The sequence below is a fragment of the Heloderma suspectum genome, chromosome 3 (genome assembly GCF_057233095.1).
Source record: "Heloderma suspectum isolate Gila_16-S chromosome 3, 16-S_ref, whole genome shotgun sequence".
In the NCBI taxonomy this organism is placed as follows: domain Eukaryota; kingdom Metazoa; phylum Chordata; class Lepidosauria; order Squamata; family Helodermatidae; genus Heloderma; species Heloderma suspectum.
Window position 1 is genome coordinate 131,562,772 of NC_139460.1, and position 13,886 is coordinate 131,576,657.

Consider the following 13,886-nt stretch of genomic DNA (forward strand, 5'->3'; position numbering starts at 1 on the left):
CAGCACCGTCTTCTTTACGTTGGGGGACTTACTCCTTTTCTTATAATTTTTGTTCGTAGAAAACCTTGTATGGGTGAATCAATAATTTTCAAAAGGAGGGGGAGAATTAAAGTAATGAATTCCACCACCCTCCCCCTTGCAAAAAATCTTCCATTAGGCCACAGATGATTCTGTTCCAAGCCAATAGATTACATAGACAATGTGTCTCAGAGCATCTCCCTCACATAAAACTGATAATTTCTTCCACATAAGACAAAGAAATTAATTGCCAACACGAAGAGGTTTTAGAGAGGGACAACAGCATGCCCACAGTTTATGGCACACTTGCAGCGGCCGAACTTCAGCTGATAAGTTTTAAAGGGGGTCAAAACCAGCATACTTCTGTTTTCTCAGAGCTTACACCAATGTTGCCAATTGCTTTATACGGCCTGGCTTCAGGGCCTTGAACAGCAGTTTCATCTGCAGACATTTGCGGGTGATAACACTCATCTCTATGAAGCCTCAGCTGATGATTAACAGCAGATTGAGCTGCAGAAAAGGCAGGTGAGAACACACCAAACATGTTGTCTCCCCACCCCCAGGCAAGTGGCACCATTTTTTTAATCTAGGCACATAGAACAATAAGACTACCCAGAAAAAAAAAATCTTACAATGATCCTCAGCTAACTCAGAAAATCTCTTCAATATGATTCACACTAAAGCAGCTAGCAAGTACCATTAAGTCGATTTCACCGGAATAGTACTTGTTTCCATAAAAATGCATTTTTGTCCAGACAACACTTTATGCACATTACAGGAAAAGTACAAATATACTGGAGGTTACGTTTTCTGAAAGCTATCATTCTGTTTTCTCCAGTTTTTATTAACCTCAGATTAGTATTCTTTCATGTGTTCAGGAGTACACTATGCCATAGAAAGCATAGTAACATTAACTTGAATGCAGAGCAAAACTGCCAGCACACCCAGAAACTACTGAAGAATTTGTTCTAAATGGAAAAACCCTCACGCTCAATGTACAACACCATTTAGATCTTGAATATTAAATCCTATTCTTCTAAACAAAAATATTTGAGAGACTAGAATGGAAATCACCCACCTGACATGGCATGGCTCTCCATCCCGTATTCCTCTGTAACAGTCATGCATACCAAACAGAACACAAGACAGGCAACGTGAACTGAATCAGCAGTATTTGGTTTCTCTCTTCCCCCTCCCCAATTTCCACAAAAACAAGCTTTCAGTTTCACAGTGGACTGTAGCTTCACTATTTAGAGCAAAGAGTGCCTCCAATGCTTCATTCATTCTCTACTAGAGACAAGATTACTGTGGGAAGCTTGCACTAACAAAATGTAAGGAAAAAAAATCGTGATGAACCTTTGGTGCTAAGAAGTTTTGGAAATAGGTATAAAAACAATTTAAAAACAATTCTCTATTTCCCATCTTTGCACTAGACTTCTTGCAAAGTTAATAAATTGTCTTGGAGTGAGAGTCAAATACCATGTCACAAGATAGAGAAAATGGTTTCTAAAGGAGTAGCCAGTTCTGTACAAGAAGGAAGTAGTCATTGTATTTCTCCCGATCCTTTAGTAAATACCTTTTACAAACATTCTTTGTAATAAAAATGCAAATCAACATTTACGTGGCTCTACGCTATATAATCTGACAACTTATACCCTTTGGCTTGACAAATGAAAGAAGAAAAGAACTACAAATGTAGGCTTATACATTTGTATTGTATACAACACAGAAAAATCTATTTAACATTAATAGAATAATACAACACTGACAAATTACTAGACTATATCAGTCATTGCAGTGCTGTGAAGTCAACAGATGGGGGAACAAGAAAGGGATGGGGAGAAAACATGAAAGGTAGACACACCTGTGCTTTTCTCCAGAAGATACCACAGTTCTGCGATATCCTTGTATAGTAAGGTGATCAGACTTAAGGTCATTTTGCCACAAATCAATTTAGTGAAGAGTTGTTAATTTCTAAGCCTGCCTTTCAGGCACAAGGAAAGCTCAGAACTTCATCTTCCACAGTAAAAGCCAAGCTCCAATGGGACACAATACCTGTCATCAAGTTACATGCAAAGCCAGCCTGTCTTTCAGCAGGATCAGAGGTCCACCAAAGGGATAGCTATTTACTGGGGCTTTCTGACTCTATATTTATGGTATAAAGAGTTTACCTGCAACAAACATAAGTTAATTTACTCAGAATGTGAAGACAATTACTGAGCAAACCAATTCAACCACCACCACACATTTTTTTAAAACGAATTAATTTTGAAACTGACCTGGAGTGGCATGTCAAAAGCCTCCCTTAGGGAACCCTACTTTAACAAATGGTAACCTATCAAGTAAAGCCATCTCTTTTTAGTCTGAAAGGAACACCAGTCAGCTGACAGCTGCCTCTCTCATGCAGCTTTCTAACGAGATAGTTCCTTGCAATGGGAAGTTCCACATTTGCAGCAAAAAAATCCCCTAATCTCATACTTTTAACTGAAAGGCAGAAAGATATTTTTAGCTTTAATTAAACTCTTGATAAATGTGTGCTTACTACTGAGCTTCACAGATTTTTTTCCAGTTAGAATAATAAAATGTACTCTGTGCATGTATTACAATGAAAATTAATAGTGCGTGCTCTCATGAATATGTTTCAAAATCTAAGATAATTCTCTTGAAGCCTTTTTTTCAAGATTTTTAAATTCTGCAATAAAGATATATTTTTCTCTCTCCCCGCCCCCCCGCCAAACTTTCTACATGTCTTCTCATAAGGAAGGCAGAGATTCCACACTTCTGATAGTTATTGCACAAAGGGAAAAATGCACTTGCTACATAGTTTTGGAGATTTATACAAAGGGCCAGGCAGTGAATTCATAAAGTTTGTTATTCGTGTAGATGGACCCAGATTTTTTTTAAAGGTAATATGAAACAGATTCTTACTCTGAAGAACTTGTCCCTTTCTTCATTTACATTTTAGGGACATGTGTGAAGTGATGTTTTAAAAAGATGTCCAACTTTTAATACAGTTCAGGAATGCCTACGAACTTTCACCCACTAAAGTTAAGCAAAGTCTTCCTTCACTTGATCCTTTTAGGTAAGTGTTGCAGGACAGATTATCTGTTAATTAGTGACCTCAAGGATTACTTACTAGCAATCTTGGGCTCAGTAATACAGATAAGCAAGATAGTAAATGAAAGTGACAGAAGCAACTGTTAAAAGACTCAAACAATAAAACAGGAAGTTTCTCTTCTGCTATTGGAGGAGAACTTCCCAAAGTTACTAAAAGGTCAAGAAGCAAGGATATGGTGGATAAATCATTGATTGGCAATTACACCTATTCACACAAAGCATTCAAAGAGGAACTCCAGATTTCCTTTTCCTTGTACATTTACATGAGGAAAAGCTATCAGTTATCTGCTCAATTGTCCAGATTTACCAACAGGTTTTGTATGACCAGTAGCAACCAAGTTAGAGATATATTCTGCTTACTAAAGTTTATAAACAACAAAGGCACTATTTATGCCATGTTTTCTATTTATTTATCCAAACCAAGGCCAAAATGTTAAATAATTTTCATTACATGCTGTAAATGATTAGTTTTATCTGAAATATCAAAGTAGCTTACAGGGCACACTACAATAAGGAAACTATAGCTGAGGAACCTGCTTTTGAAAACATAATATTGGTTTGGCAACATAACAAAAACACAAAATGAATTCTTGCTGTTGTATTCTTCACATATGGCAGTGTGAGCCTGTAGATTGGTGTTTTTAAATGTGGCTGGCTGGTTCACAGATATTCATCAAATGACCACAACATCAAGTGATGGGTTGTGAGAAAGGCCCATCACAGATCTTAACACCACAGACAGAAAGGAAAGTTCATATCCACTCAAAATGCAATATTCAGTTGAGATGGTTCAGATTCAGCTGCAAGTAATCAGGCATAAAGTAGTTGTGTGAACCGTGACTGATATGTCCTAATTTTATTTTTAATTTTTTACTTTGCAGCTCCAAAACCACTGCCAACAACAACTTAGAGGAAAAACAGACATAATGTAAAAAGAGGATATACTGCGGGTTCATCACTGTGGAATAAACATAGCTTTGAAATGAAAAAGACAGACATAACTACCAGTAAATCAAACACTGGCTCAGCCATCATTCTGCCTCTCCTGCTGTGCTTCAAATAGACTATCCATCTGTGATTTGTCTGCCCATCTGATACAACTACTACTGCCTCTTGCAGCTGGGGAAAGTTAACAAACACTCTACAGCCATGTAAGCAACCCTTTTAGTTTGACCTGGTTCACCTGACATGACAACTCGCTGGTAGGTACGTCTGTGGGCTGTTAGCCTTGTTTGTTTCAGGGTGGCTTGTTGTGATGTCGGAACCTGGCATGGTTTCCTCAGTGTGGTTTGTTAACGACATACACAAGCCACTTTGAGAATCCATGGCTTGTTGTTGGGTTATTCAAGTTGGTTGGTTTTCAGTGTGGCTCATCATGACATCTAAACCTGCCAGAGCAGCTTGTGCATGTTTTGTTGGAAAGGGCTACAGCACCGCCTGGCAAGAGCAGCAGGAAGCCCGACCACTCCTCACTGTGCCCGCCACGCCTCCTCCTCCAGCTCGCTCCTCCTCCAGCTTGGCGCTTCATTTTACAGCAACTGGTTTTATCTCCTTGAGAGCCAAGTTAGCACAGCTATGTGTATATGCGTGATTGACGTGCCTCTGCATAAGTGCACACACTTGCAAGTCAGGACCATGGAGATTCGGGATGGGGGTTTAAACTTCCCCTCTCCTGTTTTCATGCTGACCCCCCTGGGGGGGTTAAAAAAAGAGTGAAAACTCTCAATTTTTCTCTTTTTTTCCTGCAAAAAAAGGGGGGGTCAGCATGAAAACAGGAGGAGACAAATCCCCCTCCTGAATCGCCATGGTCCCAAACTGGGTGTACAAGTGCTTACCCAGAGGTAAGTCAATCATATTTACATGCATAGGAAGAGAATCAGGCTGTGAGGAACACCAAGGAGGCTTTTTTTTTTAAGTGTTAAAGAAAATAAACAAAAACCTCAGCCACCTTGTCCTAAACACATAGTTAGGTAATCCCCCCACCACTCTGAAGATATGACATATGAATGTCGGTGCAGGTCCTTCGCAAGGCAAGATGGGACAGGGGAAAGATCTCATAACACCAGGAGTATAGAGGAGTTGTGCTGCAAAGGCCCCTGGGCTATGTACTGGGAGTGGGTGCGAGGACAAAGGGGGAAAAGCTATGGCAAGCCAGTGAGCACCTGATCATCTGTTGACAGTGGCGTGGCTTAGTGAGTGATTAACCAACCCATCATGGCTTGTTTTCAGTGTGGCCTATTGTGACATGCGAAGCAGCTCCTTGTGTTCAAAGTACTTTGAGTTGAAAGGGGCTGAGCCTCTTTCTTTGGAGGCCAAAGCAAAATGAGAAGCTGGCCACAAGCACACCCTTCTGCTCTGCTGCACTTTGCAAGGAGAAATTTCTGCTGTTTAATTTTCCCCAAGAGGAGGAGGGGACACCAGTGGCAGCAGTTGGAAGGGCAAGTCCAGAACACACAACCCATCTGAAGCACAGTGGAGAGAGATGAGGCAGTTCTTCTGAGAAGCTAGGAGGAAGCCATTGTGAGTCTTCGCCTGGGTTCACATGACGCAATAAGCCATGATGGGTTGTGATCCTTGTTAGCATCAGCATAGCTTACCATGTTGTGTGAACCCAGCACAGACGATTCAGCATCACTTGTTAACCACTCACAAACCACCCTGAGAACCCATGGCTTGTAGTAGGGTTGCTGAGTGTGGCCTTCTTTTCCCCACATGTTCAGGAAGATTTGCACCAAACTGAAGTTGTTGTTTTAAACTTTTGGGGAGATTTGCGCAAATTTGCTTAAGCGCAGTAACCCCAGCAGTAATTGCTCCAAAAAGAGCTGCGATGTCTTACTAGTATACCTTGAACTGACACTTGTCAGTTTCGTCCCCCTTTTGATGCTTTCCTGAATGCCGATAGCAGAGGCTGAACGGGATGAAGCGACTGGGGTGGATGGGTGTAATCACTGCTGGTAGAGGCACCCCAATTGCTCTGTCCTGTTCAGCTTTCCTGAATGGGACTCGGCGAAGCGTCAAAAGGGAGAAGGAAACGGACAAGTGCTAGTTCAAGCTGTAGTCGTGAGAGGATGACATGGACAAGTGGGAATTATTGCCCCCTCCCCTTTGGTGCTCCTTTTCACAGCAATTCCTTCACCCACCATCTTTCTCGGTGCTTTTCTGGTCCTTTGCAACTATGTGCAGATTCACCTGCCCACTATGCATAGTCTACTGTAGTACAGTTGCTTTGTTAATCTCCTTGTATATTACTTACTCCACTTCCATGTTTCCCTTAACAGCAAACTCCCAAAGCTGTCAATGGAAGTGTTGAGGTGGAGCAGGTAATATACAAGAAAACTGAAAAAGCAACTGCACCACTGCGGACTATGCATAGTGAGCAGGTGGATCTGTGCACTCCCACACTTGTCAACGACAGAAAAGTAAAAATTAACAGAAATCATGAAACCATTTGTGCACATCCGAAGCACCAAAAAAAGAAGGAAAAAAGGTTATGAATAAAATAAGTGCTCCAACAAGGGATAGTGATTGGAGCGAGGTGGGAAACAGGGAAAGTTTCCTGCTGTAGAGACATGGATGCAGGAAGGGTTGCCAAGCAAAGGACACTGGAATATGTATAGGGAGCGGGCTGGAGGACTGTGGGGAAAGAAGCCACGCCACACTGTCATGCGCCTGACTGTCTATCGGGAGTAATGTTCAGCGAGCAACAAACCCACCACAACTTATTCTCAGCGTGGCTTAGCGTGATATGAGAACCGGCCCATCTTCTCAAATAATGTCCATCTTCCTCCTTACTTGTGTAGAACAGCCCATGTATAGATGTGAAGATACCAACAGAGAATCCCCTGACTACATCCTATGTTTCACTAACAGAGAAAGAAAGACAAAACATCTTGCCAAAAGACTACAAAACACACCTGTGGCAAAGAAAGGAGGAAAACACAGAATTTATAAATTTCATTTCTGTTTTAACAGCTGATGGACAGTAGCAGTTTATTTTCCATTTCCACGAACTTTTGATTTCCAGTTTTTTGAAATTCTGCAGAAAGGCAACCAGCCATCTACAGTACTACTATGACATTATCTTTATAACTTTTCTTTAAAGCCCTGCCCAGTGAACTGAAAGTTTCCAACAGACCACCCCTTACTGTCACATGGACAGTACACCTTACTGTACACCTCATGGGTCCACCTCCAGACAACAGGTGCTGTCCTCATGGGCAGCTTCCTCTGATACCACAGCTCAAGACCATGGGTCTTGTCCTGGGAAGGAAAGGAAAAGGGGAAATCATGCAGGAGCTACTTAGCAACCAATGAAGGTCACTCCTTAGTGATTCTTGGTCAGCCAGTAACACTAGACAAGGGCTGCAGAACCTCCAGCCTGGGGACACCCTAATCAAGCCCACACAACTTCTTGGGGTCCTCCAGGAGGCAGGAATTAGATCCCCATGGGAATCCCTACCCCCTGGAGGAATACCCTCAGAGAGTATTCCCTCGCTGCCATCTCCGATCTGAGATATAGATATTTAAATCCATAAAACAAAAACTGGCCAAGTCATGAAATCTTGTAGGGCAGGTAAGTAACTATGTGCTGCAGGCAGGGGGGACTACAAAATGTTCCAGTAGTTTTACCATTACAAAGATGCATGACAGACACTACTGTGGCCTTATCTACTTTGTGAACCAAAAAGGAAGCACAACCTTATCCCAAAGAAGCACTTTTATCCTGCAAAATGTCTGCTGTTTAGAATAATGACGGCTCACTTTACTTATCAGCTTCCCATGTCGCTTCCTGTTTAGTTCCACATGCAAGTAATGGGCTTGCAAGAAGAAGTGCCTCACTTTCCACATTGCTGTTTACATGGTTTCTTTATGTACTTTCATGCTGGGTATGGGTGGGGTTATTTGCATAACACAGATACCAAACAACTGCAACAGGCAACAACCTTGTTTGGAAAAGACACATATTCTCCTCTTCAGTCATTCTAAGAATGGTGGGGACTTGCATAGGCATAAGCAGCACACCCAAAAGCCTGTGCAGGATCAAAGCCACGCCACAACATACCCAAGGCACATAGCAGCAGAGCAATTCCTGGCCCATTATGCACTCAGGAGAGTTGTCCAACTCTTTTATTTAGATTTGTCTTGTCAGGGTTGCAGCCCCTACTGGGAGTCCTTTTCATTGTCTACTCTTTCTCTGAATTGTATTTCTTGTTATTCTCTGTAACTGTCTATTATAACTTTCTAATTCCAACTATACTTGTCCATCTTTCAGATGCATATCTGCATGTATGGGTTTGTCAGATACATGTGTCCTTTGGAGGTCTGTTTTAACTTCTAAGTTTGGAAGACTTTGGTCTTCTAGTCTTTGTTATGGCATGCAGCCAACATTGCCCCTCTCTCCTCCACACCCCCACTCAATCCATCCGTTGGAGCTCATATCTTCACTGGGTCCTTTTCTTTCTTCCCTTCAGTGGTGACTGCTTCGTAGTTTGGCGGAGGGACCACAGTTTAGTGGTAGTGCACATGCCTTGCATGTAGAAGGTTCAATCCCCAGCACCTCCATTTTTTTTTTTAAAGGAACAGGTAGAAGACGTGAGGCCTCTGCCTGACATCCCAGAGAGCTACCAGTAAGAGCAGACAACTCTAGGTAGACAGACAAATACTCTGACTCGATATAAGGAAGTTTCCTATGTTCCAATAGGAGTAATATGTGACAGTGTTACTTGAGCTGGATCTTATCTGCGTAAGAACCGTTTACTTTTGTTGCCCCTACTTCCAAATAATATTATGGCCTACATCAAGTGGAAATCCAGCTTTGTTAATGTTGTCTGGCCCTTTCTGGGCTTGAGAATAGCTCCTAGAGACAAAGGGCAGTATCCAATAAGGGCCGACCACACGGCCAGCCCTGCAAGCCCAGGTCCACATGTGGCTGCGATATAGCGCTTCTGGTCACAAGCCCCCATGTGAGCGAAAATGCCCGGGCCCTATTGGATACTACCCACAGGTGCCTGTAATCTCCTCCCCTCCTATATTGCAGGTTGCAGCACCAGGTTCCATCCTTTTGAGAAAGGCACACCAAGGCTAAATAAAGGTTTTTCTAAGAAACCCTTCCCCAACCTGGTGTCCTCCAGAGGTTTTTGATTTCAACTCCCATCAGCCCCAGCCAGCATGGCCAATGGCCAGGAATGCTGGGATTTGTAGTCCAAAACAAGGGATATAAGCAAGATTTTTCACAAAATTGTGGTGTGTCTTCCTGATGTGTTAAAAAAAAAACCCATACAGAAGGTAATTGAAAGCAGCACAGTAAACAAAGAAAACATTTTGCTTCCTTCTGTGCCCTGGTAGTAGCTTCTTCCTTGCAGGTGCTCAGTTTTAAGCTATCTCAAATAAGCTGGTGCAGATGGTGACTGGAGGAGCATGCATGAAAGAGCATACACACATGTATGATTTTGAGTACAACCCACTAGTTAATTTAGGGTGCAATCCTGTGCATGTTTAGACAAAGTCCTACAACTGTCATGCTGGCTGGGAAATGCTGGCAGTTGTAAGACTTTGTTCTGTCTAAACATGCATAGGATTGTACCTTTAAAGTTGGTTACATGCATAGGATTGTACCTTTAAAGTTGGTTATGTTAAATTTAAGTAGTAAGGTTCCTGTTAAACTTAAAGACTGTAGTAATAAGGTTGCAATATCCTCCCCTGGCCTGAAATCCTGAAACTGTGCTTTCGAAGAATCAGAGCACTGTTGCTGTTTAGCGAAGGTAACTCCAAGGGGAGCTGGGTGGATTTCTACTCACACAAGACCCTTCTGCTTGACCCGCCTCCCACAAGAGACATTTCTTAGCCCACAAGAGACTTAGAGGGAATTATTCCTTCATCCTGCCATTGAATCCACTCTGAATGCCAGGCTTAGAAGAATGCTTGCACCAGCGTGGCCTCTTAAAATTAAGTGTGGTGACTGCAACCCCTTGAAGAGATGGTCATCTGCAGGCTCTGTAAAGGATTAAAAACATGGGATGCAGAGCCTAGTAAAATTCACCTCACCATGTTCCAGAAACTACAGATGACTAGCTCTTGACTTGTCAGATAAGAACATCTGAGTGATGTAAACTGTCATTTCAATCCTCCCATTCTGATACAAGGTCAGAAATATCTACTTACCTTGAGCCAAAGAAACTAGCCAGGAACTGCAACTGGAAAAAATGTAATAGCTCTCCATTTCTTCTACTGAAATTCTACAATTCATCTTCACCCCAAATCTGACAAAAAGGAAGAGTTTGCCTTCCCATCAGACAATGCTTATTTGATTTGACTTTTCTCATGGAATAAATTTCGTTCCTTTAAAATCAGAAGTTGTACAGAGTGACTTTATAATTCCACTCCCACTGAATTGTTCTTTGTAATGCTCCCTTTAGTTATCAAATGGTAAACTGGATGTTTACATTAGGTAGGTATACAACTGGCATATTATAAACCACACCTTCAAAACTTCCCGATAGGCTTCAGATCCAAAACCAGGTACTAATATTGTGGTTTTGTTTGTTTTTCCTACCAGGCTCAAAGCATTATTTCTTTGGGCTCGCTACAAACTTGTAACATAATATTCAGCCTGAAGCAGAGTCCTACAAAGTTGGCTAACTATTATATAACTTTTTGGCTGGTCCTAATAAAGGTATTATCCTGTCATTGTTTTTATTTTATTTTTTATTCTAAATGAGCAAAATGGTTGTAAAGGTCTTATAAACAGACAAAATAACTTTAAAGCTATAATGTTTTTCTTTGCTTTTTTCATTACAAAATAACGAAAATGGTGCTAATGCTGATATTATCTAACTTTTGAAAGCATTAAATTCAGGTCATACAATGCAGGCAGCTTTTCCTCATCAATTGCCACAGATACTGTCTCTGTACTGAAATAATTTTCATCTTGTTTTTGCTTATCCACTTCTCTAGTTAGCATAGTGCCTGAGCCAAACTGCAGAAAGGCTGCCTCTGTTTTGAAAACGCAAAGACCGATTGGTGCCCTTTAACTTCTATTAAATTCCTTTATTTAACCTCCTTACGTTTCTGGATGCCTGATTTGTATTTACAGCCAGACATAGCAGCATTGTCTGTGTATTAGACATTCACTCACACATATTTTGGACCTATATATCCTACCTGGCACCACTGCCTCTCACTGTCCTTGGGATTGATATCCTTACTACCACCTGCTTTGTCCCTCCTACCAGTTGTCACCCCCTTTTGCCTACACACAATGAACTCTGGGAACGGTAGTTCTTGAGAGAGTATGTCATACAGGGAAGCACAAATCTCTCTGCCTCTCAAACAGCAAGTTCTAGGACCAAACTACACATTATGTTAATTGAGTAGCATGTAGCTGAGCCTGATAGTTTTATTTATTTTCATGTAACCGCACACAGCCCCCATTTGGATCAGGACCAACGTGTACCAGGTGCAGAGGATTCATCCTTCCACTGGAGGCTTTTCTTCTTTTTACCTGTCTCACCACTGGAGGGGTGGAATTTGGGGGAAAGGGGAACAGGAGAGGAAAGTTTAATCCTTCCCTCCCAGTACATGCTGGTCGCAATCCAAATTGGGGCCATGTGCAGTTACACAGAAGTAGAAAAACCCTATCGGGCTTAGCTACACACTATGCAATTAACATAACAAGTCGTTTGACTAGTAGCGTAATTGCACAAGCACACTCTGTTCTAGAGAAGGGCCTACACCACAAACACAAGGTTCAGAACATTGCTTGTTTTGCTCTAGCACTGCTTCTTGTGGGCTCCAGCAAACTCACAAGTCCTGGACGTGGAATACATTTCCACAAATATCCTCAAGCAGTACTACAATTTAGCTTCAGTTTGTTTCCTCATGATAGTTGCAGCCTTGGCCAGGTGCCTTAGATCTAAGGTGCCTTAGCTCTTCAGGCCCCAGTAAAGTGTACCCCTCATGATGTAAATTATAACATAGCCAGGTGTAGTGGAAATTTTTTGAAGTGCAGGTGTTCATCATGACAGTCCCAATAGCCACACCCCCAAGGGGAATCCAAATATTTAGGAACCTGTATTGATTTTCTTGGGGTCCAAGATCACCGCAGATGGTGACTGTAGCCATGAAATTAAAAGACGCTTGCTCCTTGGGAGGAAAGCTATGGCAAACCTAGGCAGCATAGTAAGAAGCAGAGATATCACCTTACTGACAAAGGTCCGTCTAATCAAAGCTATGGTTTTCCCAGTAGTAATGTATGGCTGAGAGAGCTGGACGACTGAACAACTGAACAACAACAACAACAATTGATTCATATCAACAAACCAGTTCTAGCGGTTTTATCTTCACCAGGCACAGGTCTTTTGTAAAGCTAATGGGTCTTCATTACCCATTTGAGGCCAGGCCACTGCAAAATTCTTTGCATTACAATAGGGAATCATATATTTGGTTGGGAAAATTCATTGACCCCCACAGCTACTCCAAGAATTGCAGCAAAGCTCTGAGGGAACAGGGAATTCTGAGTGGGGTGGCAGATGTCAGCATCCCTGCTAATAAAAAAAAGTGCTGGTGCTGAGTACCTTTCCAAGTTCTTTCCATCCCATTTATGAAGAAATGTGCACATTTTAATAAGTTCTTATTTTAAAAAATCCTAACCAAATGAAACTCTTGTCCATCTCTAGCTGTAGCTCCTGGGTTACTGAATGGCGTCCTTGAGGCGGATCCATGAATATCCATCCTAGCCTTCAGAAAAGGCTAGAAGACTTTTTAAAACAGTGTTGCTAGGTTTGGGCCTAAGAGTAATAGTGACAATGGGTTACTGGGAAAATTTAACTGTTAGGTTTAGGTTTTTAATTTTTGTTCATTGTATAATTTTTAAAATGCTTTAAAGCAGGGGTGGGGAACCTTTTTCAGTCCAAGGGTCAAGCTCCAACCTGGCAAAAGTCTTGGGGCCACAGTCCATCTATGGCTGGGGCCCAACGCAAAGTGGGTATGGCCAAAATGTGATCCTTACTGATTTAAAGCCTACTCAGAAGCAAGTAGGGCTGAATCATTTGGCAGCACTTTCAAGTAGCATCCCAAATACCAAAGACAGCCTCCGTGTGTCTACTCAAAAGCAAGCACGAGCAGGATGCCCACTCAGAAGCAAGCAGGCCTGAATCACTCAGCAGCTTCCTCCCCCAGGCCCTGCCCCTCTCCCCACCAGGGAAAACCTCTTATCTCCGATCAGTAGCTGATTGGAGAGAAGAGCTTTTCCCTGCCAGAAGAAGGGGCAGGGCTTGGGAAAGAAGCTGAAGTCGGATGGAGGATCCCCAAAGGGCTGAGGTTCCCCATACCTGCTTTAAAGAGACAGGATATATTCTGAAAATAAAACAAAATAAATAATAACTGTGATTTGGCTAGGCAGAAATAAGATTGCTAGCCCTTGTGTTGATCATCCCTGCTGGAAGACAACAGCGCAACCTATCTATCTCCCCCCAAATGCTTTTGCACTCAAATTCTGAAGTGTTACCAGCTGAACCCATGGTCCAGTCACTTCCCATCTGAAGATTCTTGAGCACTGATTTCCATCATTTGGAGAAACTCCTATGTCACCAGGATGTATGCACCTTTACCTTTCAGCAGTGCTCAAATTATGAGAAAAAAGGTAGGGGGGCCTTAATGAAATCGAAAGCCCCACCCTCTTACTCCCTCCAGTTTTAGCCAACTCATGCCCCGATAACCTTCTGAAAACAGTAGCTAAGGGGGATGCAACAAAA

At 42.1% G+C, this 13,886-nt stretch overlaps 1 protein-coding gene across 21 annotated transcripts in view; it reads right to left on the reverse strand.

Annotated features, from left to right (window-relative positions):
• LOC146350257 (guanine nucleotide exchange factor DBS-like) overlaps positions 1–13,886 on the reverse strand; it is a 166,066-nt gene that overhangs the window by 92,668 nt on the left and 59,512 nt on the right. For 2 of the 21 annotated variants that reach the window (XM_084844594.1, XM_084844593.1), the window contains exon 2: positions 6,849–7,395. The exons of the other annotated variants lie outside the window; for them this stretch is intronic. The gene's annotated coding sequence lies outside the window, so the exon portion shown is untranslated. The remainder of the gene's footprint in view (positions 1–6,848; positions 7,396–13,886) is intronic. 21 annotated transcript variants of the gene reach the window in all.